Source organism: Chiloscyllium punctatum, chromosome 52, assembly GCF_047496795.1.
Source record: "Chiloscyllium punctatum isolate Juve2018m chromosome 52, sChiPun1.3, whole genome shotgun sequence".
NCBI classification, from domain to species: Eukaryota; Metazoa; Chordata; class Chondrichthyes; order Orectolobiformes; family Hemiscylliidae; genus Chiloscyllium; species Chiloscyllium punctatum.
This window is the reverse complement of record NC_092790.1, coordinates 24,075,794-24,101,690: the sequence shown is the minus strand read 5'-3', so window position 1 is coordinate 24,101,690 and position 25,897 is coordinate 24,075,794. Positions and strand designations below refer to the sequence as shown.

Genomic DNA, 25,897 nt, shown 5'->3' with positions numbered 1-25,897 from the left:
CCTAATGTGCCTGTGTTCTGTATCTGTTCTCCCATGTAGCCCGCCCTCCGAATACAATACCTTACAAAGCCTTCAACCTGTTTGTCAACTTTCAGCAGAAGCAGCCTCAGGGCATTGAACACAGACTGAATTACTCAGTGACACTTGGATCAGGTCAAGTTCTCAAGTAAACAGATGGTGGGGAAATTCAGCACAATTCAGTAGGTAGCAACGGTGAAGAGAGAGGAACAATTCGCATTCCAAGTGACTCTTCCTCAAAACGGTCTGTTCTGAAGGAACTTTCCCGCAGAAATCACTGGATTGAAAGGTGAACTCTCTCTCTGTCTCTTTCTCCCTCTCCCTTCAGAGATGCTGCCGGACATGCTGAGCTTCTTCAGCAATCTCTGTATTGATGTTTCAGGTCTCTAGTGCGTCCGTACATATTGATTTTAGTGTTGAATTCTCCAGCTTGCTCTATTAAAGGGATTGAAACCCTCTGCTACAAAGGGGGGTCAGTTACCACAGCTAACAGGTTCGTGATGCCAACATTGTTGGTTCAATCTCTATCATGTCTGAAATGACCATGAAGGCCCCAGCTTCTCAACCTCGCCCCTCACCTGAGGTGTGTGACCCACCAGGCCTCTCTCTCTGACAAGACAGCAGCTCTCAGGTCCTCCTGGTCTATAATAACTTCCCAACTTTAAAAAGGGCACTCCAGTAAGAGAGCTCTTTACATGGTTCAGGTCAAACTCCTGGAGCTCCCTCCCTAACATCACTGTGGGACACCCAAGGACTGCAGCAGGAGAGTACACCACACCCCCACCTTCCAGGCAACTATTAGAGGGTGTGGGAATCACATACAAGCCACATTTGGAAATAAGTTTTATAACAGGGTGAGGGTGGATGGTCACTAACTCTGTTTCTTTACCTCTGTTCAAATCAGCGTAATGAAGAAGCAAAGGATGGGTTGAAAATGACAGAAGGTCAGTACTGAGGGAGCACCATACTGTCAGAGGGTCAGCACAGAGGGAGTGCCACATTGTCAGAGGGTCAGTACAGAGAGAGTGCCACACTGTCAGATGGTCAGGACAGAGAGAGTGCTACACTGTCAGCTGGTCAGTATTGAGGCACTGCTGGACTGTCAGAGGTGCAGGACCGAGCCAGAGGGTTAGTACTGAGGGAGTGCTACACTGTCAATGGGTCAGTACTGAGGGAGTACTACACTGTCAATGGGTCAGTGCTGAGGGAGTACTACACTGTCAATGGGTCAGTCCTGAGGGAGTGCTAAACTGTCAATGGGTCAGTGCTGAAGGAGAACTACATTGTCAACGGGTCAGTACTGAGGGAGTACTACACGGTCAATGGGTCAGTGCTGAGGGAGTACTACACTGTCAATGGGTCAGTGCTGAGGGAGTACTACATTGTCAATGGGTCAGTGCTCAGAGAGTACTACACTGTCAATGGGTCAGTACTGAGGGAGTGCTAAACTGTCAATGGGTCAGTGCTGAGGGAGTGCTAAACTGTCAATGGGTCAGTACTGAGGGAGTGTTACATTGTCAATGAGTCAGTACTGAGGGAGTGCTGTACTGTCAGAGGTTTTGTCCTGAGATTGGGCCACACTGTCAGAGGGTCAGTATATGGCCACTTCCACACTGTCAGAGAGTCAGTACTGATGGAGTACATCACTATTCAGAGGATCAGTGTGGAGGGAGTGCTGTATTGACAGGATCAGTATGGAGGGAGTGCAGCATTGTCAGAGGGTCAGTATGGAGGGGGTGCAGCATTGTCAGAGGGTCAGTGTGGAGGGAGTGCAGCATTGTCAGAGAGTCAGGACAGAGGGATTGCTGTGCAGTGAGAGGGTCAGTAATGATGAAATGCGCACTCTCTGAGAGTCAGTACTAATGGATGGCCATGCTGTCAGAGTGTCGCACTGTGAGAGGGTTACTACTGAGGGAGCGCTGCACAGTGAAAGGGTTAGAACTGAGGGAGCACCGCACTGTGAGGGGGTCAGTACTGAGGGATTACCGCGCTGTGAGGGGGTCAGTACTGAGGGACCACCACACTATGTGTCAGACAGTCAGTACTGAGTGATTCCTGCATTGCCAGAGGGTCAGTACTGAGAGAGTGATGCACACTCAAAGGGTCATTACTGAGGAAGCGCTACACAGTCAGTGTGTCAGTTCTGAGGGAGTGTTGTTACAGAGTGTCAGTACTGAGGGAGTGTTGCACTGCCAAAGGGTCAGTACTGAGGGAGTGTTGGATTATCAGAAGTGCAGGAATGAGGCAGTGCTGCACTATCAGAATGTCAGTACTGAGGGAGTTCTGCTCTGTCGGAGGGTCAGTAGTGAGGGAATGCCGTGTTATCGGAGGGTCAGTACCGAGGGAATGCCACACTGTAGAAATGTCAGTGCTGAGGGAATGCTATTGTGTCAGAATGTCATTTCTGAGGGTGTGCTGCAGTGTCAAAGGACCAGTGCTGAGGGATTGCAGCACTGTCAGAGGGTCAGTACTGAGGGATTGCAGCACCGTCAGGGGCCAAGGGGCTGTTGCAGTGTCAGAGGGTCAGTTCTGAGGGAGAATTGAATGATCAGAGGATGCGCCGCACTGTCTTAAAGTCAGTATGTAGGTGCGCCACACTGTGGGAAGGTCAGTATACGTGCACTGCCTCACTGTCAGAGGGTCAGTACTGAGGGAGTGCTGCAGTGTCTTAGGAACAGTACTGAGGGGAGTCTCACTGTCAGAGGGCCAATACCAAGGAAGTGCTGCACTGTCAGAGGGTCAGTACTGAGGGAGTGCTGCACCGTCAGAGGGTCAGTACTGAGGGAGTGCTGCAATGTCAGAGGGTCAGGACGGAGGGAGTGCCACACTGTCAGAGGGTCAGTACTGAGGGAGTGCTGGACTGTCAGAGGGTCAGTTCTGAGGGAGTGCTGCACTGTCAGAGGGTCAGTACTGAGGGAGTGCTGCAATGTCAGAGGGTCAGTACTGAGGGAGTGTTGCACTGTCAGAGGATACTACTGTGGGAGTGCTGCGCTATCAGTGGGTCAGTAATGTGGAATTGCTGCAATGTCAGAGGTTCAATCTGGGGGCAGTGCTGCACTGTGAGAAGGTCAGTACTGAGGGAGTGCTGCACTGTCAGAGGGTCAGTACTGAGGGAGTGCTGCACTGTCAGAGGGTCAGTACTGAGGGAGTGCTGCACTGTCAGAGGGTCAGTACTGAGGGAGTGCTGCACTGTCAGAGGGTCAGTACTGAGGGAGTGCTGCACTGTCAGAGGGTCAGTACTGAGGGAGCGCTGCACTGTCAGAGGATCATGACTGAGGGAGTGCTGCACTGTCAGCGCATCAGTCTGGGGGACACCTGCATTGTAAGAGATGCAGTACTGATTGAGTGCCATACAATCAGATGGGCTGAATGGCCTAATTTCTGCTCCCATGTTTTGTGGCCTAAGAGGAATATCTGAAATTGTTCAGTATATTTCTGCCTCTGCATCCTACATACCGTGCTCAGCAATGATTCCCACGTCCAGATTCCAGAGGCTGTGTTCAAACAGACCATCTTTAATTGGTTATTGAACCTGCAGAGGTTCCACCCGCTTTTCCCAGTGTTGGAGTTTTCGTTTCGTGTGACTGACCTGCCAGCTCAACGGGATATTTTCATGCTGCAGGACTGAGGTTTATTCCTCAGCTTCCGTGTGCTCATCTCAAATGAATCCCACTGCCCCACACTCAGCACAGTCGTGTGTTCCTTATTTCTGAGCTTCCCAGTGCTAATCCACATCCAGACTGACATCCCACACTCCTCCAAATCGTATCGCAGGCTAATTGCCTGGGAGAGAGGAATGCTAAGAGGGGAAATAGAATTCTGAATGTACCTTACAGTGACATTAAGGGTGAATTGATAATTAGAGAAACACAGTGAGAATTTGTGCATGGACCCAGAGGCTACAGTGAATAGATGCATTTTGTCAATGCTCATTGGGACAGGGTTGATATGAAATCGTGGAGATGCTCTGTGATACAATTAAATGAATGACATATATATAGAGAGAGAGATGGTTCTGAGTGGTCTGGCCTTCTTACAACCCAATAAATCTCCAAAGACGGTGGAAATGTATCTCAGTTTACCGAATGAGGTGATGGAGGAAGGAGCAGGTACACTTGCAAACATTTTCAAATCCCCTCTGGCCACAGGAGAGGTATCATCGTACTGACCATGTGGTACTGTTATTCAAGAAGGAGCATGGGATATACCAGGCAGCTACAGGCCAGTCAGGCTAATATCGTGGGTGGGACGTCAGTTGGAAGCAATTTTGGGAGATAGAATTAATCAGCATTTAAAGAGACTGGAGTTCATGAAGACCAGTCAGAATGGTTGTGTTAAGGAGGGGTCAGGTCTGACCAATTTGATTGCACTTTTAAAGGAGGTGACCAGGTGTGTAAATAAGGGCAATACTTTCCTGTCGCCTGCTTGGAGGTCAGTAAGGCTTTTATCAGGATCCATACTGGAAACTGAGAGTGAACATAAAAACACAAGATCCAAGGAATTTGGCGCAGAATGCTGAGTGGCAGGAAGCAGACAGTGATGGCCCAATTAGAAATCTCTGTCCGTTCATGTCTCACTGTTGGGGTCTTGCTGATGTGGTTGATAGAAAAGATTTAGATTTGAATGGTGGTGGGTTAATCATTGGGTTCATGAATGATATGAAGATTGGTTGGGTGATAAATACTGAGGATGATAGCCTTAGATTACAGAAGGATGGAGATGGCCTTGTCAGATGGACCGATCAGTGGCAACGGGTGAGGTGCCTGAAGACTGGAGGGTGGTTAATGATGGGCCATTATTGAAGTAAGGCTGCAAGGAACAGCCATTGAACTATGGAGCTGTGAGCCTGATGGCAGTGGTGGGTAAGCTGTTGGAGGGCATTCTGAGAGACAATTTACATGGATTTGGAAAAGCAAGAATTGATTAGGGATGGTCAGCATGGCTTGTGGAAATGGTTTATCCAACTTGATAGAGGTTTTGAAGGGTTGACTGAGAAGATAGATGAGAAAGTTTCACATGGGAGACTGGTTAGTAAAAGGTTAGATGACATGACATCCAGGGAGAGAGAACAGCACGGTGCCGCAGTGGTTAGCACTGCTTCCTCACAGCACCAAGGATGCAACTTTGATTCTAGCTCCCAGCCACTGTCTGTGTGGAGTTTACACATTCTCCCTGAATCTGTGGGTTTCCTCTGGGTGTTCCGGTTTCTACCCACAATCCAAATATGTGCTGGTTAGGTGGGGTGGCCATGGGAAATGCAACATTACAGGGATAGAATAGAGAGTGTGAGTGTAGGTGGGATGCTTTTCAGACGGCCGATGTGGACCTGATGGGCTGAATGGCCTGATTTTACACTGTAGGAATTCAATGATTAATCAAGAGACCCAATAATGTTCTGAGGATCAGGGCTCCAATCTTGGACTGCGGTGGATGTCGGTCCTTACAATCTGAAGGGGTTTGTGGATAAATGCAGTCTGAGAGTTGGGCTGGGCTGTGTTCTGAGGTGTTAAGGGTGTGAATATTTTGTGGAGGTACTGTATGAGGGGCATTGTGGGTAAACACAATAGAGTGGTGCTTTCTGAGGTATGAGGGAGCACTGTCTGGTGGTACAAGGTGCAGAATGTAGGAAGGCACAGATACACTTCCCTGATCATTCCCTCAGGGTCCGCAAGGCACACTGGTGTCGCAATTTGGGATGGAGGCCATGTCCATTTTAGAAGATTCAGATCTTTTTGAACAAACATTGAAAGATAACATCACCATGTGTCTTAAACATGGATTGGAGGAAAACTGTTGTCAATGTATGGTCACTAGTAGCTTGGAGACTCTCTAGAAAAGCAGGCACCCAAACAGACCAACGCTGTCGATGCAAGACGTGGTGCACAGGAAGATCCAACAAGTCATTTGCTGTTGCTGTCTGTCTCCCTACAGCAGTCATCATGCGAGATCAGGGTTTAGTCCTAGGAGAAGTAATCTCTCCATCGAACCTTCCTCCATGTTTGTACAGTAATCGTGGTTGTGTGTGTGTATCTCTGTGTGTGAGAGAGAGACAGAGAGCGAGTGTCTGTCTGTGTGTGAGAGAGAGAGTGCATGTGTGTGTATCTCTGTGTGTCTGTGTGTGTGAGAGAGGGATTATGTGTTTATGTATGTGTCTGTCTGAGTGTGTGTTTGTGTGCGTGTGTGTGTGAGAGAGGAATGTGTGTGTGTGTTTGAGGAAGTCAGAGTGTGTGTTTGAAAGAGAGTGTGTGTTTGTATGTATGTGTGTGAGAGGAATGTGTGTGTGTGAGAGAGAGGAATGTGTGTGTATATGTTTGAGAGTGTGTGTTTGGGAGAGTGAGTGTCTGTGAGAGTGTGTGTGTGTGTCTGTGTGTGTGTGTGTGTGTGTGTCTGTGTGTGTGTGTGTGTCTGTGTGTGTGTCTGTGTGTGTGTGTGTGTGTGTGTGTGTGTCTGTGTTTGTGTGTAAACTAGCCAGTCTTATTGTGTGCCCAGCTGCTGTTTCAGGTGAAATGGTCCTCGTGTCTCCAAAGACACAAAGGCTGCAAGAGTGAATTAACTGGGGGAAAGAGAGTGCTGTTCATTCCAGTGGGGATTCATCCAGTAAACCTTCCCCACACACTAACATCCCTCTGGTAATGCAGTGACTAGTCCTGCACACAGTGCTCCAGGAACAAACCAATGTAATGTCACCATAGTCTTACCAGACCATGGGACAGCTCCTCATTACAGAGTGGGGTCTGGTGGGGATTTAATCAGAGGGTCACCAGGGCCCAACTGAGGGGAGAGGTTGGGAAGGAGAGTCCTTCAGGGTAACTTTAGCTAGTGTGGTAAGCTAACTGACCAGCCAACTGAGCTAACCGACCTCACTCAGGGGCATGTCCTGTATAACCCAATTATATCCAGCCTGCACCTCAATAAGAGCCAGGAGCAAGGCCATTCGGCCCCCACCCTTACCCAGAAGGGAGATCACGGGAAGCTGATGAAGGAACCAAGCCCCTCCCATGTGGCCTTCTGAAATGGAGCTGGAGGACAGGGCAGACCTGGCCTGCTGTTTGCTTCCCCGGGACTGGCCTGCTCCACCTTAGAGTGAGAGACTGAGGGGAATCTCGAGGAGATTTCACTTCTCACTGAGAGGCTGCAACTCCAATCCAAATCAGGCAGGTTCCCCCCGAGACTCACGGAAGAGTGCAGCACTCTACAGATCAGGGCCTTGTGGAGTCATAACCTCCAGTGTGGGGGCCAAGAGCTGGGAGGTAGTGTTAAGGACATAAGACCATCTGAAATAGGAACAGGAGGAGACCATTCAGCCCATTGAGCCTGCTCTACTATTCAATAGGATCGTGGAGGATTTAGCATTTGATTTGGGAGCTGAAACCCGGACAGTACAGAGACAGAGAATCAAATTATTCTGCTATAAAGAATCATCAGACAGGAGCTGGAACCAGAGAGAGTGAACACACCCACACAGACACACACACACAAACACACACAGACACACAGACACACACACACACACACAAACACACATTGTGGGATTCAGGCTGTCTGTGGGAATTTTACCACAAGGGGCGAGCTCTTCACTGAGGAGAGACAAAGGTGCAAAATCCTAGAGAGGGGCAGCTGCACAGTCCGATCCCACCGATCTCACTGCTTCCCACTCCCATGAGAGCTCTTATGTATATTTCTGTGTTCCCAGCTGTATCTCCCACATTTTTTCTTCAATCCCTATCTCACAACATCCTTCATATCTCTGCCCTGTTGCCATTTCCCTGCAGATTCCCTCCCTCCAACACTCTGCCCCTTTCACACCCCATCGTGTTTTTCAGGAATGTTTCATCATTCAATCTTCCCCAAAACCAACACCTTGCTCATCTCTCTCTGCATCTTTCTCTCAGCTCTGGGGGATCTTGCCTTTCTTGTCTGTAAATCATTCTCATTGTATCACAGCAGCCCCCCCCCCCCACCCCCACCCCTCAACTCTCTCAGCTCTATGCTGCTGCTGCAACTTCCCCCTCTCTCTCTCTCTGTCCTATATCTCTCCCTGGGATTTCTCTCTTGCTGTCTATTTGAACTTCACTCCCTGTCTTTGCCTCCCCTTTTCCCCCTTGTATCTGTCTGACATTGTATTTCTCTTCCTAGGGTTTTACTATCTCTCTCTCCTTTTCTCTCTCTGCCTCTCTCCTGCTCTTTTTCAGTTCTTCTCACTTTCTCTCCCACCCTCTGCCTGCCTGTCTTTCTCATGTTCTCTCCCTCCCTCTCACTGTCTGTCTACCCATCTCTCTTTCTCTCTTGTCGTTTCTCTCCCTCTGTCTCCCTAGACCCCTGTCCCAGTGATTGGGAAAGGGACATTGGGAAGAGTTTGTCTCTGTGTTGCTGGATGCTGTACAGTTAATGCAGGGGATCAACCTTTTCCTGGTCTCTCCCGAATGTTACCTCGACTGTGGGGAGGGGGTTAGTGTAAGGGACATAAAAGGACTTTTCTCATTGAGTCTGAAATGAAGAAAAAGAGAAGGGGAGGGTGACAAAAAGAGAAAGAGAGAGATGGAGAGAGTGGGGATGGAGAAATTGAGGAGAGAGAGAGATGGGGAGTGAGAAACAGGGAGAGGAAGAAGGACACATATGGAGGGAGAAGGACAGTGTGTGTGGCTGGGGAATGGTTGCAGAGTGGGGTCTTTCTGTGCATGACAGCAGTCAGTTAGAAGGTGTGTTAGTCTCTGTACTATGTCCTCCAGCCCAGGAACTGTGGGTCTACATGGGAAGGGGGAGATTGGGAGACAAGGGGGGAGTGGGACAGCCAGAGATGGGGGACTGTTTGATGGGGTTTTGGGGTTGGTGAAGAAAGGAGGGGCTGCTGTGAGAGAGAGAGAGAGATTGAGGGAGGGACAGCATGAGACGCAAAGTCTGAGACAGGATGGAGAAGAGGTGTTCAAAGTTTGGGAGAAGATTTGTAGCTCGGGTGCTCGTTGTTGTGGTTCTGTTCGCCGAGCTGGGAATTTGTGTTACAGACGTTTCGTCCCCTGTCACATCGACCTGGACCCAATATACCGGCTACTGCAGCGGACAGCTGGAACTGACAACCGGAAGCAGCAGAGACAGGCCACTATACATGTCAGAGGAAACATCACAGAAACGCTTCACAGGAGACTCCCAAACACTGAGGATGTCACCGAGACAGGGGACGAAACGTCAGCAACACAAATTCCCAGCTCAGCGAACAGAACCATAACACGGAGAAGAGGTCTCCACAGAAAGGATAGTCAGTGAGGCCATTCAGGGGACGATCCTGAACAGGACCAGGATCATTTAATGGGGGAGGGGGGGAATGGCATAAAGGACTCCATCTGTGATACAAGCCTTCTATAATTCTGGGACTGGGATCTTCCTGTGCATTAAAACAGCCACAGGCCAGTCAGTCAACCCAGACTCATTTACCTGTGTGAGAAAGTGAGGACTGCAGATGCTGGAGAGTCAGAGTTACAAAGTGTGGAGCTGGGGAAGCACAGCGGGTCAGCCAGGAGTGTCGATGGTTCAGGCCTGACCTGCTGGGCTTTTCCAGCTCCACACTTTTCCACTCAACACCCTCTGCCCCAGGGAGGGGGGCTCACAGCAATGTTGGGGGGGGGCAGCAAAATATTTGAGGGGTCTAGTATGGTGAGGCACTTATTTAGGAGGGAAGATATTTGGGTAAGGGGAAAAATTTGGGAGGATAGTGAAAATGAAGGGCATAGTATTTTTGAGAGGGTACAAAATTCGGTGAGATCTTTCAGGTCTGAAATAACGAAAAACAGGAAGGGAGGGTGAGAAAAAGAGAGAGAGATGGAGAGAGTGGGGATGGAGAAGGGGGATGAGAGAAAGATGGGCAGAGAGAGACAGGTAGAGGGACAAAGTGAGAGAAAGAGTGTCTGTGTGAGAGAGAGAGACAGACAGAAGGACAGAGAGAGAGGGGACAGAGAGAGGGAGAGAAGGGGAAGTCAGACTAAGACTGAGGAGTTAGAACATGGACAGACTGAAGGGGTGACACTTGTTATTCCAGTTGGTTCCAATTCTCTCTCTCAATGGATTTTCACATTCCTTCTCTCCCATTCCCCTGGGTTTTGCTTCAACCTCTCTCTCTCTCTCTCTCTCTCTCTCTCTCTCTCTGGTTCTGCTTCTGGGTCTGCAAAACTGTTTTCTCTCGCCCTATCTCTCTCTGGATGGTCAGATGGTCTCTGTCTCTTGCCCTGCTGGTCTTCTCAGAAGGACTTCAGAGATTCAGGCAATCAGTCTGCAGATAAACCCTGTTTTTGTTCATTTCTGGATGGTTTTCAGGAACTTTCTATCGTTGTGGCCAGTTAGGAGAATCCGTTAATAGTTTGAAGCATTGCCAACCATTTGGATGGCTTGTTGCTGTTAGTTTCTTTGTGTAGCAGGAGCCGGTGCCTTCCTGTCTGGGCCCTCATTTGTTTGGTGGATACGTCTGTCCAGAATAACTGCTGCCTTTTACATTATGCTGTGTTTGCGCTGTGCCTGGTGTGCGGGTTTTGTGATTTGGGAGAATTCCTTGGCCAATAAACCTTGGCTGTCTATCTGTGTTTTAGCCAGGAGTTTGTGACATCTCCCCCCAACTCATCCACTTGATTGGAAGAAATAGAAGCTTATGCAATAAATTACAAACCTAATTTTAAAAGCTGGTTATGCTTGTTGTCAGAATAGCCAGCTGTCTGTGCAAAAGCCATTGTGTACGTTTTCCAAACCGATGGTTTTATAGCTTCACTTGGAGGTCCCCACTGATGATGCTACCCAGCCAGGTAACGAAACGTCTGGATATCAAACCTATCAGCGAGCAGACCTACACCCTAAGTCTTAGAGCTGATAAGTGATATCATAAAGTCATGACAGAACAGAATCAGACCGTTCGGCCCATTGAGTCCACAATGACCCTCTGAAGAGAATCCAACTCAGACCCACTCGCCCAATAATATCCCTAAACCCTGCATTTCCTATGGCTATTCCAGCTAGCCCGAATATCCCTTGACACAATGGGCAATTTAATATGGGCCATCTGTCGTAATGGCAACTATGGGCAGGAAATCAATACTGGCCCAGCCAGGAACACTCGAACACTGCAAATGAATGAAGCTAAGGTGATCACCCGGGGAGTTCCATCTACCTTCCAGCCCCTGGGGGTGTGTCCAGGCATTATTCACCATGATCGTACCCATCTGTCACAGCCTGCAATCCTAACCACCGGTATCCCGAGATATATCAAGGTGAGTGCTGTTAGGGATACAGCCGATGTGAGAGGAGCCGAATTCTTGGATAACAGGCTATGGGAATGCCATGGTATGACCTGGTCCTTCCCATTTAGGTAAGTATGGTCCCTGGCAATGTTCCCTCTATATCCAGAGGAAGTGGGAGGTAATCATGGCAGCCCATCCAAATACATTTTTTTATACAACTCCGATAATTTGGACTTCATCCTACCTTTGGTCACTTGGGTTAAGTGGAATCCCTCATACCAAGCCCAGGTGTCCCACCGAGAGTGTCCTTAACCCAGTCCTTGGTGAGCTGCTGTCACTGACAGTGAGAGACGTTGGTGTGGGTGTTCTCCTGGAACAAATATTAATGCTGTTTGTCACTAACCCGGGATGGGACTTTCTCTTGGCTGGCCTGCCTGAGCTCCTCCCTCAGCTGTTCCACCATCCCGTTACTGCACAGGGTGTGGTTTTACTGCTCACCATAATCTCTGATTGGGACGTGGATGATCTGGTTAATCGTGTTGGTGTGACCCTCCAGTTTGGTCACGAAGTGATGGTTAGCCTGATTCTCCACGAGTTGTCCCATGGTCTCCTCTGGGTTTTCTGTGTTCAGTCTTTCTCAGGCTCATTAGAGAGTTGTTGGGTCAGGATCCTGAGTTTATTCTCCAAATTAGCCAAGTCAGCATACTGACCGGGAACTCTCCTGCCCTGGGAGTGGACTCGTATACTGTGGCGAAATCATTAAGGAGTTCCCTTCTCTTTCATCTGCTAATTGCTGTTCTGGGTTCTGTGTTTTCCCTCAAATTTCCCTGTCCTTTGTCCCATTAACCTGTGGGTCAGTTGGGAACATGATTATTTGAATGGGGAAGGACACCACTCCGATTGGTTGATGTTGCAGCTGTACAGGACTTTGGTTGATGTTGCAGCTGTACAGGACTTTGGTTAGGCCACAGTTGGAGTACTGTGTGCAGTTCTGGTCGCTTCACTTTAGGAAAGATGTGGCAGCTTTGGAGAGGGTGCAGAGGAGATTTACCAGGATGTTGCCTGGAATGGAGAATAGGTCGTATGAGAATAGGTTGAGAGTTCTCGGCCTTTTCTCGTTGGAACGGCGAAGGATGAGGGGTGACTTGATAGAGGTTTATAAGATGATCAGAGGAATAGATAAAGTAGACAGTCAGAAACTTATTCCCCGGGTACAACAGAGTGTTACAAGGGGACATAAATTTAAGGTGAAGGGTGGAAGGTATAGGGGAGATGTCAGGGGTGGGTTCTTTACCCAGAGAGTGGTGGGGGCATGGAATGCGCTGCCCGTGGGAGTGGTAGAGTCAGAATCATTGGCGACCTTTAAGCGGCATTTGGATAGGTACATGGATGGGTGCTTAATCTAGGATAGAAGTTCGACACAACATCGTGGGCCGAAGGGCCTGTTCTGTGCTGTATTGTTCTATGTTCTATGTTCTATGATTACTGTATCCCTGATACATTCATTATGATTAGTGTCAGTTTGTGATAAATGTTCATGAACAAGGAATTCCCTGTGAGTTTAATGACTAGTCCATTGTGAGAGCCTGGTATGTGTGGGACAAGCTGGGGGAGGAGCCTTCCCTTCTGGTCACAGCCCGTTTTTAATTTTGTTTCTGAGGAATTCTCCCTGGTGGGCTTCCTGGGATATCACTGTCCGAAAATGACCCCATGTCCAGGCAGGGTGCTTGGTATCCTACTACTACCATGCACCCATTCTCGGGGAAACCCTACCAATCGCTTCTGATCCCTGAGCTCCTGTAACACAATGTGGAAATCCCTAAAGTCTATTTCGTATTCAGTGTTTAATTAGCAGAGAGCCCAAGCCTCATTACGGGCGCGATATTGGGTCGAATCCCAGGTGTCCCTCCTCCTTTCTGAGACATGGGAGACAAAGGGTTGGGCCCAGTTTCACATCGCTAAGAGAGGTGCAGGTCATATCCCCAAAAATCCAGTCAAATTGGACCCAGAGTCTCCGGGTGAAGTTGACAGGGGGAGGGGAGGGGCATTCCCCTGGTTGTTGTTCTGCAGTTATGTAGCGCCTCTGCAGGATATGCCTTATCCTCCCCTCGAGCAGTGAGGATCGCTGCCTTCATCTCATCGTGGATGCCCCTCCCTAGCTGTTGTCCCTCAGGGAGGGCTGAATGGCCTGCTGGGCTAAGGCACATAGCGATTCATTTGGTTTGCTCCTCAGCGTCCACTCTGTGTATGACAGACTGTCAGTCAGGATCTGTGCCAGAGACGGGATCTTTTTGGTGCTGCCCACCAGCTGGGTGCCTGGAATGGCTGTTGTGTCCGGAGTGAGACCATAATCTGCTTTACACTGGGTAACCACAGGATTCATGGAATCTGAGTTCGGCTGTGGCTCATGGCTGTGGGGCAAAAGGTGCAGTTACCAGGGAGACAGGCAGTGGGAGACCCCATCTGTGAGCGGGTGTGGATGTGTCAGTGTGGGGCCTGTCATTATCTCTCTGGGGAGGTAGAACCCCAAAGGCACACACTATCCCATTCTGGGAGTAGTCCTGGTTCCCTATGGATTGTATTTGCTCCTCTCACCCCCTACTAGGGCCTGATGTGTGTTGTTCCGTGTTGGAGGTGTACAGGACCCATACAGCTGCTTGGAGCTCATACACTGTCCTTCCAGATTGTCAATGTAACCTGAGGCTGCCTCCCCATCCCCAGAGACCCTCCTTTCACTGGAATGGGTTCTTCCCAATTGGAACTGGAGTAGTCCCATGTTCCTGCAACCTTCTGTCCTGCTCATTGTGTCAGAGACCTAGCTCTGTCACAGCCTGTAGGTTTCCCTTGGGTGACGGGATCCCAGCTGCCTTACCCCAGCCGGGGGTCCACCAGGCTATCGTCAGTGGAGTCAGATTTCCAGCTTCCTTCCTCGGTTCTCTATGGGCATCTCACTACAGCTCCTGTACCAGGAATCCTTCACTGCAAGGCCAGGCTGGCTTCCTGTGAAATTCTGGAGGACTGTTTCACATTTGTACCGGCTCGTGTTCGTGTTGCTTTGGCCGCTTCTGGATGATGGGACACTTAGGTATGTTCATAGAGTCATAGAGTTCGACAGCATGGAGACAGGCTCTTTGGCCCAAACTGGTCCATCCACACTAACCCCGTTTCCCTGCACTTGGCCCATATCCTTCCAATACGTTCCTCTCCATGTATTTGTCCAAGTGCCTTTTAAATGTTATTAAATGTATCTTCCTCGACCACTTGCACTGGTAGTTCATTCCGTATGTGTACAAACCTCTGGGTAAAAGCATTGTCCCTCAGATTCCCTTTTAATCTTCCCCTTTCACCTTAAACTGATGCCCTTTCATCCTTGATTCCCCAAGCCTTGGATAAAGACTGAGTGTATTCACCCTATCCATGCCTCCCATGACCTTATACACCTCTATAAGGACACCCCCTCAGTCTCCTACACACGAAAGACAATGTCCTTGCTTGTCCAACCTCTGTCTATAACCGTCTAGTTGAGTTCTGTCAATATCCTTGTAAGTTTCTTCTGCACTCTTTCCAGTTTAATAACATCCTTCCGATAGCAAGGTGGGTAAAACTGAACACAATATTCCAAGTGCGGCCTCACCAACATCCTGCACAACTCCAACAGACCTTCTCAACTTCGATATTCCATGCCCTGACTGGTGAAGGGCTCATTGTGCCAAAAGTCTTCTTCACTGCCCTGTCTCCCTGAGTTCAGAGAGCCGTACTCCTGGAATCCAAGGTCCCTCTGTCCCACTACACTCCATCAGGCCCTACCATTCCCCATGAAACCCCAGTCTTGATGTGACTTTCCAAAATGCAACATCGCGCCCTTGTCTATATTAAACTCCATTTGCCATTTCTCAGCCCAATTCCCCAGCTGATCAAGGCCCTATTGCAATTGCTGAGAACCTTCCTCACTTATTTTAGTGTAATCTGAAAACTTTCTAATCATGCCTTAAACATTCTCATCCAAATCATTGATATAGATAACAAACAGCAATGGGCCTAGCACTGACCAGCTCAGTGGCACAATGGATCAGTGGTTAGCACTGCTGCCTCACAGCACTGTCGATCTGGGTTCAATTCCAACCTCACTGGATGGTCTGTGTGGGTTAGATCCTGTTAGGGTTAGATTTCCTACAGTATGGAAACAGGCCATTTGGCCCAACAAGTCACACCGACCTGCTGAAGAGTAACCCACCCAGATCCATTCTCCCAACCCAACATTTACCCTTAACGAATGCACCTAGCACTATGGGCAATTTAGCCTGGCCAATTCATCTGACCTGCACATTTTTGGAATGGGGAGGAAACCAGAGCACCCAAAGGAAACCCATGCAGACACAGGGAGAATGTGCAAACTCCACACAGTCACCCGATGCTGGGGTCGAACCCGGGTCCCGGGCGCTGTGAGGCAGCAGTGCCAACCGCTGAGCCACCATGCCACACCAACTGAGTTTGTACGTTCTCCCCATGTCTGCGTGGATTTCCTCTGGGTGCACCGGTTTCCTCCCACAATCCAAAGATCTGCAGGTCACGTAAATTGGCAATGCTCAATTGCCGAGAATGTTCATGGATGTGTAAGTAAGTTGCGTTAGTCAGGGGTAAATGCAGAGTAATAAAGTAGGGGAATGGGTTTGAGTGAAATGATCCTCAGAGGACCAGTGGAATTGTTGGGCCGAAGGGCCTGTTTCCACAGAGGAGGGATTCTATGATTTTATGACCACTGAGGCACACCACTAGTCACAGGCCTCCAGTCTGACTGTTACCCTCTGCTTCCTACCATCAAGCCAATTGTGTACCCAGCTTGCCAACGCCCCCTGGATTCCATGCGATCTAACCTTCCAAAGCAACTTATCATGTGGAACCTTATCAAAGGCCTTCCTGAAATCTGTAGAGTCTACATGTACTGGCCTGCCCTCGTCAAACTTCCTGATCACTTCAATAAAGAACGCTGACAAATTTGTGAGGCACAAAGCTTTGCTAACTACTCCCAATCAAATGTTGTATTTCCAAATGCATGTCTATCTAATCTCTCAGCATCTTCTCAAGTAACTTACTTACCACGGATGTTAGGTTTACTGATCTATAGTTCCCAGGTTTATCTTTGCAACCATTCTTGAATAAGGGCGCAACATATACTGTCCTCCAGTCTTCCGGGACCTCACCCGTGGCTAACGGTGAGGCAAAAAGATCAGCAGGGACCCCACAAGTACTTCCCTCGCCTGTTGAGGTGCTGTTGGATATGTTTGGTCAGGTCCAGGAGATTTATCCACCTTCATACATTTAATGCATTCAACACATCCTCTCCTGTGATAGGAACTGTCCCCCCCAAGAGATCATCACTAACTTCCCCAAGTTCCCAAGCCTTCATGTCCTTCTCCAAGATCAACACAGAGGAGAAATAACTCCTGTGATTCTGCACACACATGTCCACTTTGGTCCTTGAAGCTTCCTATTTTCTCTCGAGGTATTCTTTTTTCCTTGGGAGGGGGAGATTGCAGTGTTGGGTAGGGATCAGTCAGGGAGGGGGAGATTACAGTGTTGGGTAGGGATCAGTCAGGGAGGGGGAGATTACAGTGTTGTGTAGGGATCAGTCAGGGAGGGGGAGATTACAGTGTTGTGTAGGCATCATTCGGGGGAGGGGTGACTGCAGTGTTGTGTAAGGATCAGTAAGGGAGGGGGAGATTGCAGTGTTGGGTCTGGATCAATCAAGAAGGGGTGAGTGCAGTCTTGTGTACGGATCAGTCTGGGAGGGGGAGATTGCAGTGTTGGGGAGGGATCAGTCAGGGAGGGGGATATTGCAGTGTTGGGTAGGAATCAGTCAGGGAGGGGGAGATTGCAGTGTTGGGTAGGGATCAGTCAGGGAGGGGGTGAGTGCAGTGTTGGGTAGGGATCAGTCAGGGAGGGGGAGATTGCAGTGTTGGGGAGGGATCAGTCGTGGGGGAGATTGCAGTGTTGGTTAGGGATCAGTCAGGGAGGGGGATATTGCAGTGTTGGGTAGGGATCAGTCAGGGAGGGGGTGATTGCAGTGTTGGGTAGGGATCAGTCAGGGAGGGGGAGATTACAGTGTTGGGGAGGGATCAGTCAGGGAGGGGGTGATTGCAGTGTTGGGGAGGGATCAGTCAGGGAGGGGGAGATTGCAGTGTTGGGTAGGGATCAGTCAGGGAGGGGTAGGTTGCAGTGTTGGGTAGGGATCAATCAGGGAGGGGGAGATTGCAGGGTTGGGTTGGGATCAGTCAGGGAGGGGGAGATTGCAGTGTTGGGTAGGGATCATTCAGGGAGGGGGAGATTGCAGTGTTGGGTTGGGATCATTCAGGGAGGGGGTGATTGCAGTGTTGGGTAGGGATCAGTCAGTGAGGGGGATATTGCAGTGTTGGGTAGGGATCAGTCAGTGAGGGGGATATTGCAGTGTTGAGTAGGGATCAGTCGGGGGGAGGTGTGACTGCAGTTTCGGTGAATCTGTTTTTTTGGTGACTGTACAGATGGATGTACAGTCTGTATCTGAAACTGTAACCAACGGATCCACATTGTTGCAAAGCCAATAGAGTGTATGTTGGCTGCAAGATAGAAAGTGCTTTTTGAATTTAACACAGCAACACCTGCCATCTGAGAGAGGAGCTGTTCTAAAATAGATAAATGTTCCAATTACTTGAGGTTTGGCTGCTGTTTTGACCACAATTCCAAATTAGTTTAAGTCATGCCCAGGATACCAGAAACCAATGGCATTTGGTTTGATTGTTTTGACACCTTGAAACTGATTATACGAGTTTATTGAGTCGTGGGTGTTATATAAACCCGGTATTTTGAAAGTATGAGGGAGAGCAACTGCCATCGAATAGCGAGCAAATCCTGCTGAGTCCGAGAGCGAAATGGCCATCTCACATCTTCCTCTCAAAGAAATTCGAAAACGATTTTAACCAAAGTACCTTTTCATGTAAAAACTTCTCACATTATAAAAAAGAAACAAGGCGGCCCAGCGAGATCAGCAGGCAGACGATTGAATTCAGAGGAACATGTTTGGTCTTGAGATTAAGTTAAAGCAATGCTTAATAAGTGTCGAGTTTAATAATTGGAACAGTGTACTTTTGTGGAGTAGGAGTCAGATACTAAGTAGGTAAAAGAAGGGGACTTGGATTTGTGAACAGTTGTTGTTTAGTGTTCACTATTAGAGCTAAGAAAATAATTAAAATTTTCTTAATGTATTGGAATTTTAGAGTTCTCTGTCCCTATTACTTTAACAGATTACAGAGTGAACGAAGACTCTCTGGGTTTTTGGTTTAATTAACAGAGAGGTTCGACCTCTGCATCGTAATCAATGGCAGGACATTTCTGATGAGACTGCAATGGATAAGCAGCCCAAAGAAACTGGAAGCTTGATGCTGAAAAATAGAGGCCAGCCGTTTCTTTGGTGAGTGAGTTCTGATAATATCATGTAACCACCTGCCACGATTTCTCACTTCAGAACAGCTCATAGATCGCTATTTGGGACATTAGTATAGGGTTGGTATACATGGAATATTTACAGATTAACTCGTCTGTTTAACTGTATCAGAACCCGCTGAAGAATTTGATTTTTGATGGACACTTCGCGGGTTCCAAGCTGATAGGACTTACCCAGTAGGAAATTCCACTTTCCTGGACAATTCCTTTGGATTATGCTAAGATGGGGAATCTGCCGGTTCCCAGCTCAACCCTGCCTCTACACTGGGATAAGGACTCTCTGTAGGATGTGATGGAATATGCTCCAATTGCCTGAATGAGTGCAGCTCCAATAAACACTCAAGAAACTTGACACCATCCAGGACAAAGCAACCTGCTTGATTGGCACCCCAACCACAAATATCCACTCCCTCCACCAAAGATGCTCAGTAGCAGCAGTGTGTCCCACCTACAAATGCAGTGCAGAAATTCACCAAAGATCCTCAGACAGCACCTTACAAACCCACAGCCACTTCCATTCAGGATAATGGCAACAAATACATGGGAACACCACCTAGTGTAAATTGCCTTCCAGGCTTCTCACCATCTTGAAGAGGAAATATATCACTGTGTCAAATTCCTGGAATTCCTTCCCTAACAACGTTATGGGTTGACCTACATGGATAATAGCGGTTCAAGAAGGCAGTTCACCACCAACTTCTCAAGGGGCAACTAGGGATGGGTAATAAATGTTGGGCCTGGGCAGTGATGCCAACATCCCATGAATGAATTTGAAAAATTGTTTCATGTCTGGAACAACAGGACCCTCCTGTGGCTTCACTAAGGAGTTTTATTTATTCATTATGCAAGGAATTTGTGTAAGTCGTTCCTTTGCTGTGTTAGTGATCTTCACTCTGAACTGAGAAAATGTTGCTGCATAAATAAACTTGTTTGTGCACCAACTTAGGGTCTGCAGCATATAACCAAGTTTTGTGAAGTTATGCAGGAAAAGCGAGTAATCTTCAGGATGGACTCCTTGAATAACACAATGTAAGAAACTTAAAGCATAGATGAACAACAGGAGGGTGAAGCTCCAAGAGATGGTGAGGAGCAAAATCACAGACTTCCTCCTGCTCTCCATCTCTGGGTCTCTGAGCTGTAGATATTGCACAGAATGTAGTTTTGTTGCCCACCGTCATTATTGCTGGGACACCCTGTGCAGTATCTGCAGTAACAGGATGAGGGAGGAGTTCAGACAGGCCAGCCAAGGGAAAGCCCCACAGCAAATTTGTGACAAACAGTGTAAACATCTGTTCCAGGAGAACACCCACCCCAATATCTCTCACTGTCAGTTTAAATTACATTCCCTATAATATGGAAACAGGCTCTTCAGCCCAACAAGTCCACACTGGCCCTCTGAAAAGGAGCCCACTCAGACCCATTCCCCCACCCTATATTTACCCCTGACAAAGCACCTAACACTATGGGCAATTTAGCATGGCCAATTCACCGAACCTGCACATCTTTGGCCTGTGGGTGGAAACCCATGCAGACACGGGGAGAATGTGCAAACTCCACACAGACAGTCGCCCAAGACTGGAAATGAAGTCATGTCCCTGGTGCTGTGAGGCAGCAATGCTGACCACTGAGCCACCATCCACCCCAATTACAGCAGCTCACTAAGGTCTCGTTTAATGGCAACTGCAAGGGCACTCTCAGTGATAGGGGCTCCAATTATCCCAAGTGACGAAGTTAGGATGATGTCCAAATTAACGGAATTATATTAAAAAATGTATTTAGATGGCTTATCATATCTTCCTCCCACATACTGTGGAGATAGAGGGGACATTGACAGGGACCACCCTTAAGTAAATGTAAAGGAACAGGCCATATGATCACATGCCCATAGCCTGTCATCCATGAATTCGGCTCCTCTCACATCAAGCTGTGGTCCTAACTGCACTCCCCATGATATATCTCGGGATACCGGTGGTTATGATTGTAGTTTGGAAAAGGCACCTATCCCCACACGTGGGTATGATCCTGATGAATACAGACAAGGGCCTATAAGGTAGATGGAACCTCCAGGGTTATCACTTTATTCTTATCCATTGATGGGATGTGGGCATCACTGGCTGGGCCAGTGTTTATTACTCGTCCCTAGTTGCCCCTTTGGGAAGGATGGAGAATGACAATAAGAGTGACATCAGTGATACCTCCATTGTTGGAAGCCTAACTTGTTCACTCAGTCCCCTTCCTCCAGGAAAGCCCTTCATGTGCCTCTGGAACCTGGGCCATGAGTGATGTGGAATAAATGCTGACCTCGGCAGCAATGCACACATTCAGTGTGTATGAAGAATCATATTTCAATCAGTGAGTGAAACGCTCTTTTTTAAAGAGGGCAGCTCCTACTCTAGAGAACAGAAGAACAGCTCTGAGATATATTTTCATACATGGAATAAACTGGCTTGATGCAGCATTGGTTGAAATTATTTGTGATCTTGTGACGGGGCTCACGGTATTTGTGTGGGCAGCATTATTGCTGAGAGATCCCAGGTTCTGTTTTTTGTTATTTCATTATGATATACTAAACAGTAACGCTCCTTCATAATTGGGATTAAACTTGTTATTGTAATGAGTTTGTTCATTGTCAGAGTTTTGACACAAAGCTGAGCAATGCTGTCGTGTCAGTCTCCCAAAGGAGCTTTCAGACAGTATAAGGCAGCATCTCTGGGAATGCATCAGCCCAGAGTTTCAAACAAGGAGCTTGTCAGCTGCCTGAAGGGACAGATCACCTCACATGGAAACATGCATCCACCAACTCAGCAGGTGGAGAAGGTGTCCTACACCATCCTGGTTATTATTGGTGTTCCTGGTGTGGCATAAAGACATTTGGACTTACTTTAATCTGCTGTTGATCTGCTCTCTGGTTTTACCTTTTGAACAACAACGTCACCATCTTATTGACTGGTCAGCCATATCCAGACCCCAGAACAGTGATAACAATCCAGTGAGCAGCACTCATGGTACAATTTTCCATTGACGGAGACTCTCAAAGTCACTGCTGCTGAAGAATGTCCTGACTTAAGTATTCTGTCATCTGTTCTGGTTTCGTATATTCTGAAGGTATGAAGAGAAATCATGCAACTTAGTACTGAAGAAGGGTCTCCGGACTTGAAACATTTACTCTACTTTCTCTCTCACAGATGCTTGCCAGACCTGCTGAACAATTTCTGTTTTTTGATATACAAACGAAGCCTGTGTTCACAAGGATCTTGAAGGATAAGGGCTGATCTGAGTGAAGTCCTCCAAGACATTAACAGAAAAAGATAAATGATTTCCATTGGCTGGCAATTCTCTAACAAGGGGGCACAGTCTGAGAATGAGAGCCAGAGCGTTCAGGAGAAATGTTAGGATGCACATCTACAGACAAAGGATGAGAGAGGTTTGGAACTCTCTTCCACAAACGACAGTGGATACTGGAACTGTTAGTCAGTTTAAATGAGGAAGTTTTTTTTTAACAAAGGAACTGAAGGATACACGTGTTTTGATTTGTGAAGCTACATCCATCTACCATGTCCCCCAGAAATGTTCTCGTTCTCACAGTCTCTGGTTAAAGAATTCAAGTCTTGACAGATTGCCCTCCTGGTCTCTGTATGTTGAGGTGTTTGTCATGTACAGATGTATAGATTTAGAGTGTAAATATCACCACAGTGCAAACACACCCTTGTTGTCACTAAGGGAGCCCTAAATGCTCTGTTACACTGCACTTAGTCATAGAGATGTACAGTATGGATACAAACCCTTCGGTCCACCACATTCATGCCAACCAGATATCCTAACCTAATCTCGTCTCTATTGCCAGCACCTGGCCTGTATCCCTCTAAACCTTACTATTCATATAACCGTCCAGATGCCTTTTAAATGCTGTAATTGTACCAATCTCCACTACTTCCTCTGGTAGCTCATTCCATACACACACCATCCTCTATGTGAAAAAGTTGTCTCCTTAGGTCCATTTTATATCTTTCCCTCTCACTCTAAGCCTATGCCCTCCAATTTGGGACTCTCTCACCCCAGGGAAAAGACTTCATCCGATCCATGCACCTCGTGATTTTATGAAACTTGAGAAGCCTCTGATGCTCCAGGGAAAACAGCCCCAGCCTATTTCAGCCTCTCGCTATAGCTCAAATCCTCCATCCTGGCAATATCTTTGGAAATATTTTCTGAACGCTTTCAAGATTCACAACATTCTTCGATTGGAAGAAGACCAGAATGCACGTGGCCTAACCAATGTCCTGTACAGTCACAACATGACCTCCTAATTCTGATACTCAATCATCTGACCATTGAAGGAAAGCATGCCAAATGTCTTCTTCATTATCCTATCTGCCTGCAACTCTACTTACAAAGAACTATGAACCTGCACTCCAAGGTCTCTTTGTTCGGCAACACACCCTTACCATTAAGTGGATATGATGTGCTCTGATTTGCTTTTCCAAAATGCAGCACCTCGTATTTATCTAAACTAAACTCCAACAGCCACTGCTCGGCCCATTGGCCCATCTGATCAAGATCCCATTATACTCTGAGGAAACTTTCTTCACTGTCCACTGCACCTCCAATTTTGTTGCCCCCTGCAAACTTACTAACTATACCTCCTACGTTTGCATCCAAATCATGTATATAAATGATGAAAAGCAGTGGACTCAACACCGATCCTTGGAGCACACCACTGGGCATAGGCCTCCAGTCTGAAAAGCAACCTTACACCACCACCTCTTGCCTTTGAGTCAATTCAAATGGCTAATTCTCCCTGTATTCCATATGATGTAACCTTGCTAACCAGTATTCCATGGGGAACCTTGTCAAGCACCTTACGGATCCCGTACGGAGTCCACACGGATCCCGTTCACCGCTCTGCCCTCATCAATCCTCTTTGTTACTTCTTCAAAAAAATCAGTCAAGTTCGTGTGACATGATTTCCCACACAAAAAACCATTGCTACTTTAAAATTAATCAAATTTTATTCACGGATGAATGGGCACCACACAACAATCAACAGACAGGAGGGTTCCCTCCCAGTTGGGGAACACTTCAGTGGTCCAGGACATTCAGCCTCGGACCTTCGGGTGACCATCCTCCAAGGTGAACTTCGGGACAGGCAGCAGAGGAATGTGGCCGAGCAGAGTCTGATAGCTAAGTTCGGTACCCATAGGGAGGGCCTCAACCGGGACCTTGGGTTCATGTCACATTACAGGTGATCACCATTACAGTACACACACACACACACACAGACACACACACACACACACACACACACACACACACAGATATTCCTACACACACACCCTCACATGCACACGGACACACGTACACACAGACGCGCACACAGACACCCACACACACCCTAATAGACACACATACTCCCAAACCTGCACACCCTCACAGACTTAAGACACTCTGCACTCACTACACACACACAACACACTTTCTCACACTCACAACCCCCACCCCAGACAGACACACGCACAAAGACCCACATGCACACATATACTACATGTAGTTTGCTCAAAAGCTACATACATTCATGTAGAACTCTGAGCTCAAAACTGCATGAATTTATGTAAAACTCTGTTATCTCACTTTTTAGATTAGAATCAATCTAAACATCAGGTTATGGACAGAGAACACAGGGGGACAACACCTTCAACATATTGTCTAGCTATCACCATTGTTAACAGCTAATCCGAGAATGCAACTTTTAAAAAAAGGGTTTTATGATTTCCCCATGAAAGAAGTGAAACTATCACTGTATTCTAACAGATGAAAGGCTTAACAGACAATCAATTTTTCAATGTATAATTTCAGTTACATCACACTGTAAATGTTTGCTATAAATTCTGTGTTACGATCGAGCCCTCCACAATCACCTGATGAAGGAGCGTCGCTCCGAAAGCTAGTGTGCTTCCAATTAAACCTGTTAGACTATAACGTGGTATTGTGTGATTTTTAACTTTGTACACCCCAGTCCAACACCGGCATCTCTGAATCTTAACCAATCAAAGTTGCCTTATTTAAGACTTAAGAAATCAAGTGTCTTCCGGCTCTTGTCTCAATTTTAATGTTTCTTGCAAGGAGTCAACCATGAAGGAAGCGTTGCTGTAGCTGTTCCCAGTTTTACTGAGATCACAGCTGGAGGACTGTATCGGGCTTTTTAAAATCTCTTTACCACAGAAAGAATTTAATTATATGAGAAGGTGTACGGACACAGCTCACTCAGTTGATTCCTGGGATGACCGGTTCATCCCATGTGGAAATGTTGCGCAGTTTGGATGTATACCCTTTGAAGTTCAGCAGAAATAGGCATGATCATATTGAGACATAACTGACCCTGAGGGGAATTGACAGGGTGGATGCTGAGAGGATGGATCCCCACGTTGGGTGTGTCGAACTAGGGGAACTGGAGAATGTTTGAAAATGTGATCTCTTCCATTTCAGACTGAGATAAGGATGGATCTGATAATGTGTTGCGCAGAGAGCAGTGAAGGCTGAATCTGATAGATATTTGATCAACTAGACAGCCAGTGCTTCTGGGGGCCAGGTTTGAGGGGGTTGAATGGTCTACGTATGTTCTGATTTGTTGTGCATCATGTCATAAGTAGGAGGTGATTTGGTGCAAGGACAATCACTTTAAATGCAAGGGTGCTCCCATTTCAGATTGAGATGAGGATGCTCCTTTGTCCTGAGGGATGTGCTAACTGTGGCATTCTCATCTGCAGGGAGCAGTGAAGATATTCAAGGCTGAGCTCAGTAGCTCCTTGATGGTCGAGGAAGCCCATGTTTATTGGGAGCAGAGATGGACAGGGAGTTCAGCCACAGTCAGACCAGCTCTGATCTGTCTGAATGGTGTAGCAGAGACCGAATGACCAACTGGTGCTCCTACCTCCCGTGTAATGTCACACAACACGTCTCTGACAGAATTTCTCAGGGCTATTACTGAGGCACAGGAATAAACCATTCAGCCCCTCTAAAGAGTTGCATAGTAACTTGTATTCAGCACTTAGAACGTACTGCACAGTGTACCAAGGAGATGATTTAACTCTTTTAAACAACTCCTCCTCATCTGACCAGATTCTGTGTCTGTGTAGGGCTTGTCCATAGGGGCTGGCTGTTTTAATATGTTTTGGGTGGAAGCTGGAGAAGTG

The 25,897-nt window shown here is 47.5% G+C and overlaps 1 long non-coding RNA gene across 1 annotated transcript; it reads left to right on the top strand.

Moving 5' to 3' along the window:
* The first annotated feature begins 214 nt into the window (after positions 1-214).
* On the top strand, positions 215-24,683 carry LOC140470871 (uncharacterized). The gene is made up of 2 exons (XR_011956778.1): positions 215-307; positions 18,512-24,683. It is a non-coding gene; the product is annotated as an uncharacterized lncRNA (long non-coding RNA).
* The last annotated feature ends 1,214 nt before the right edge of the window (positions 24,684-25,897 follow it).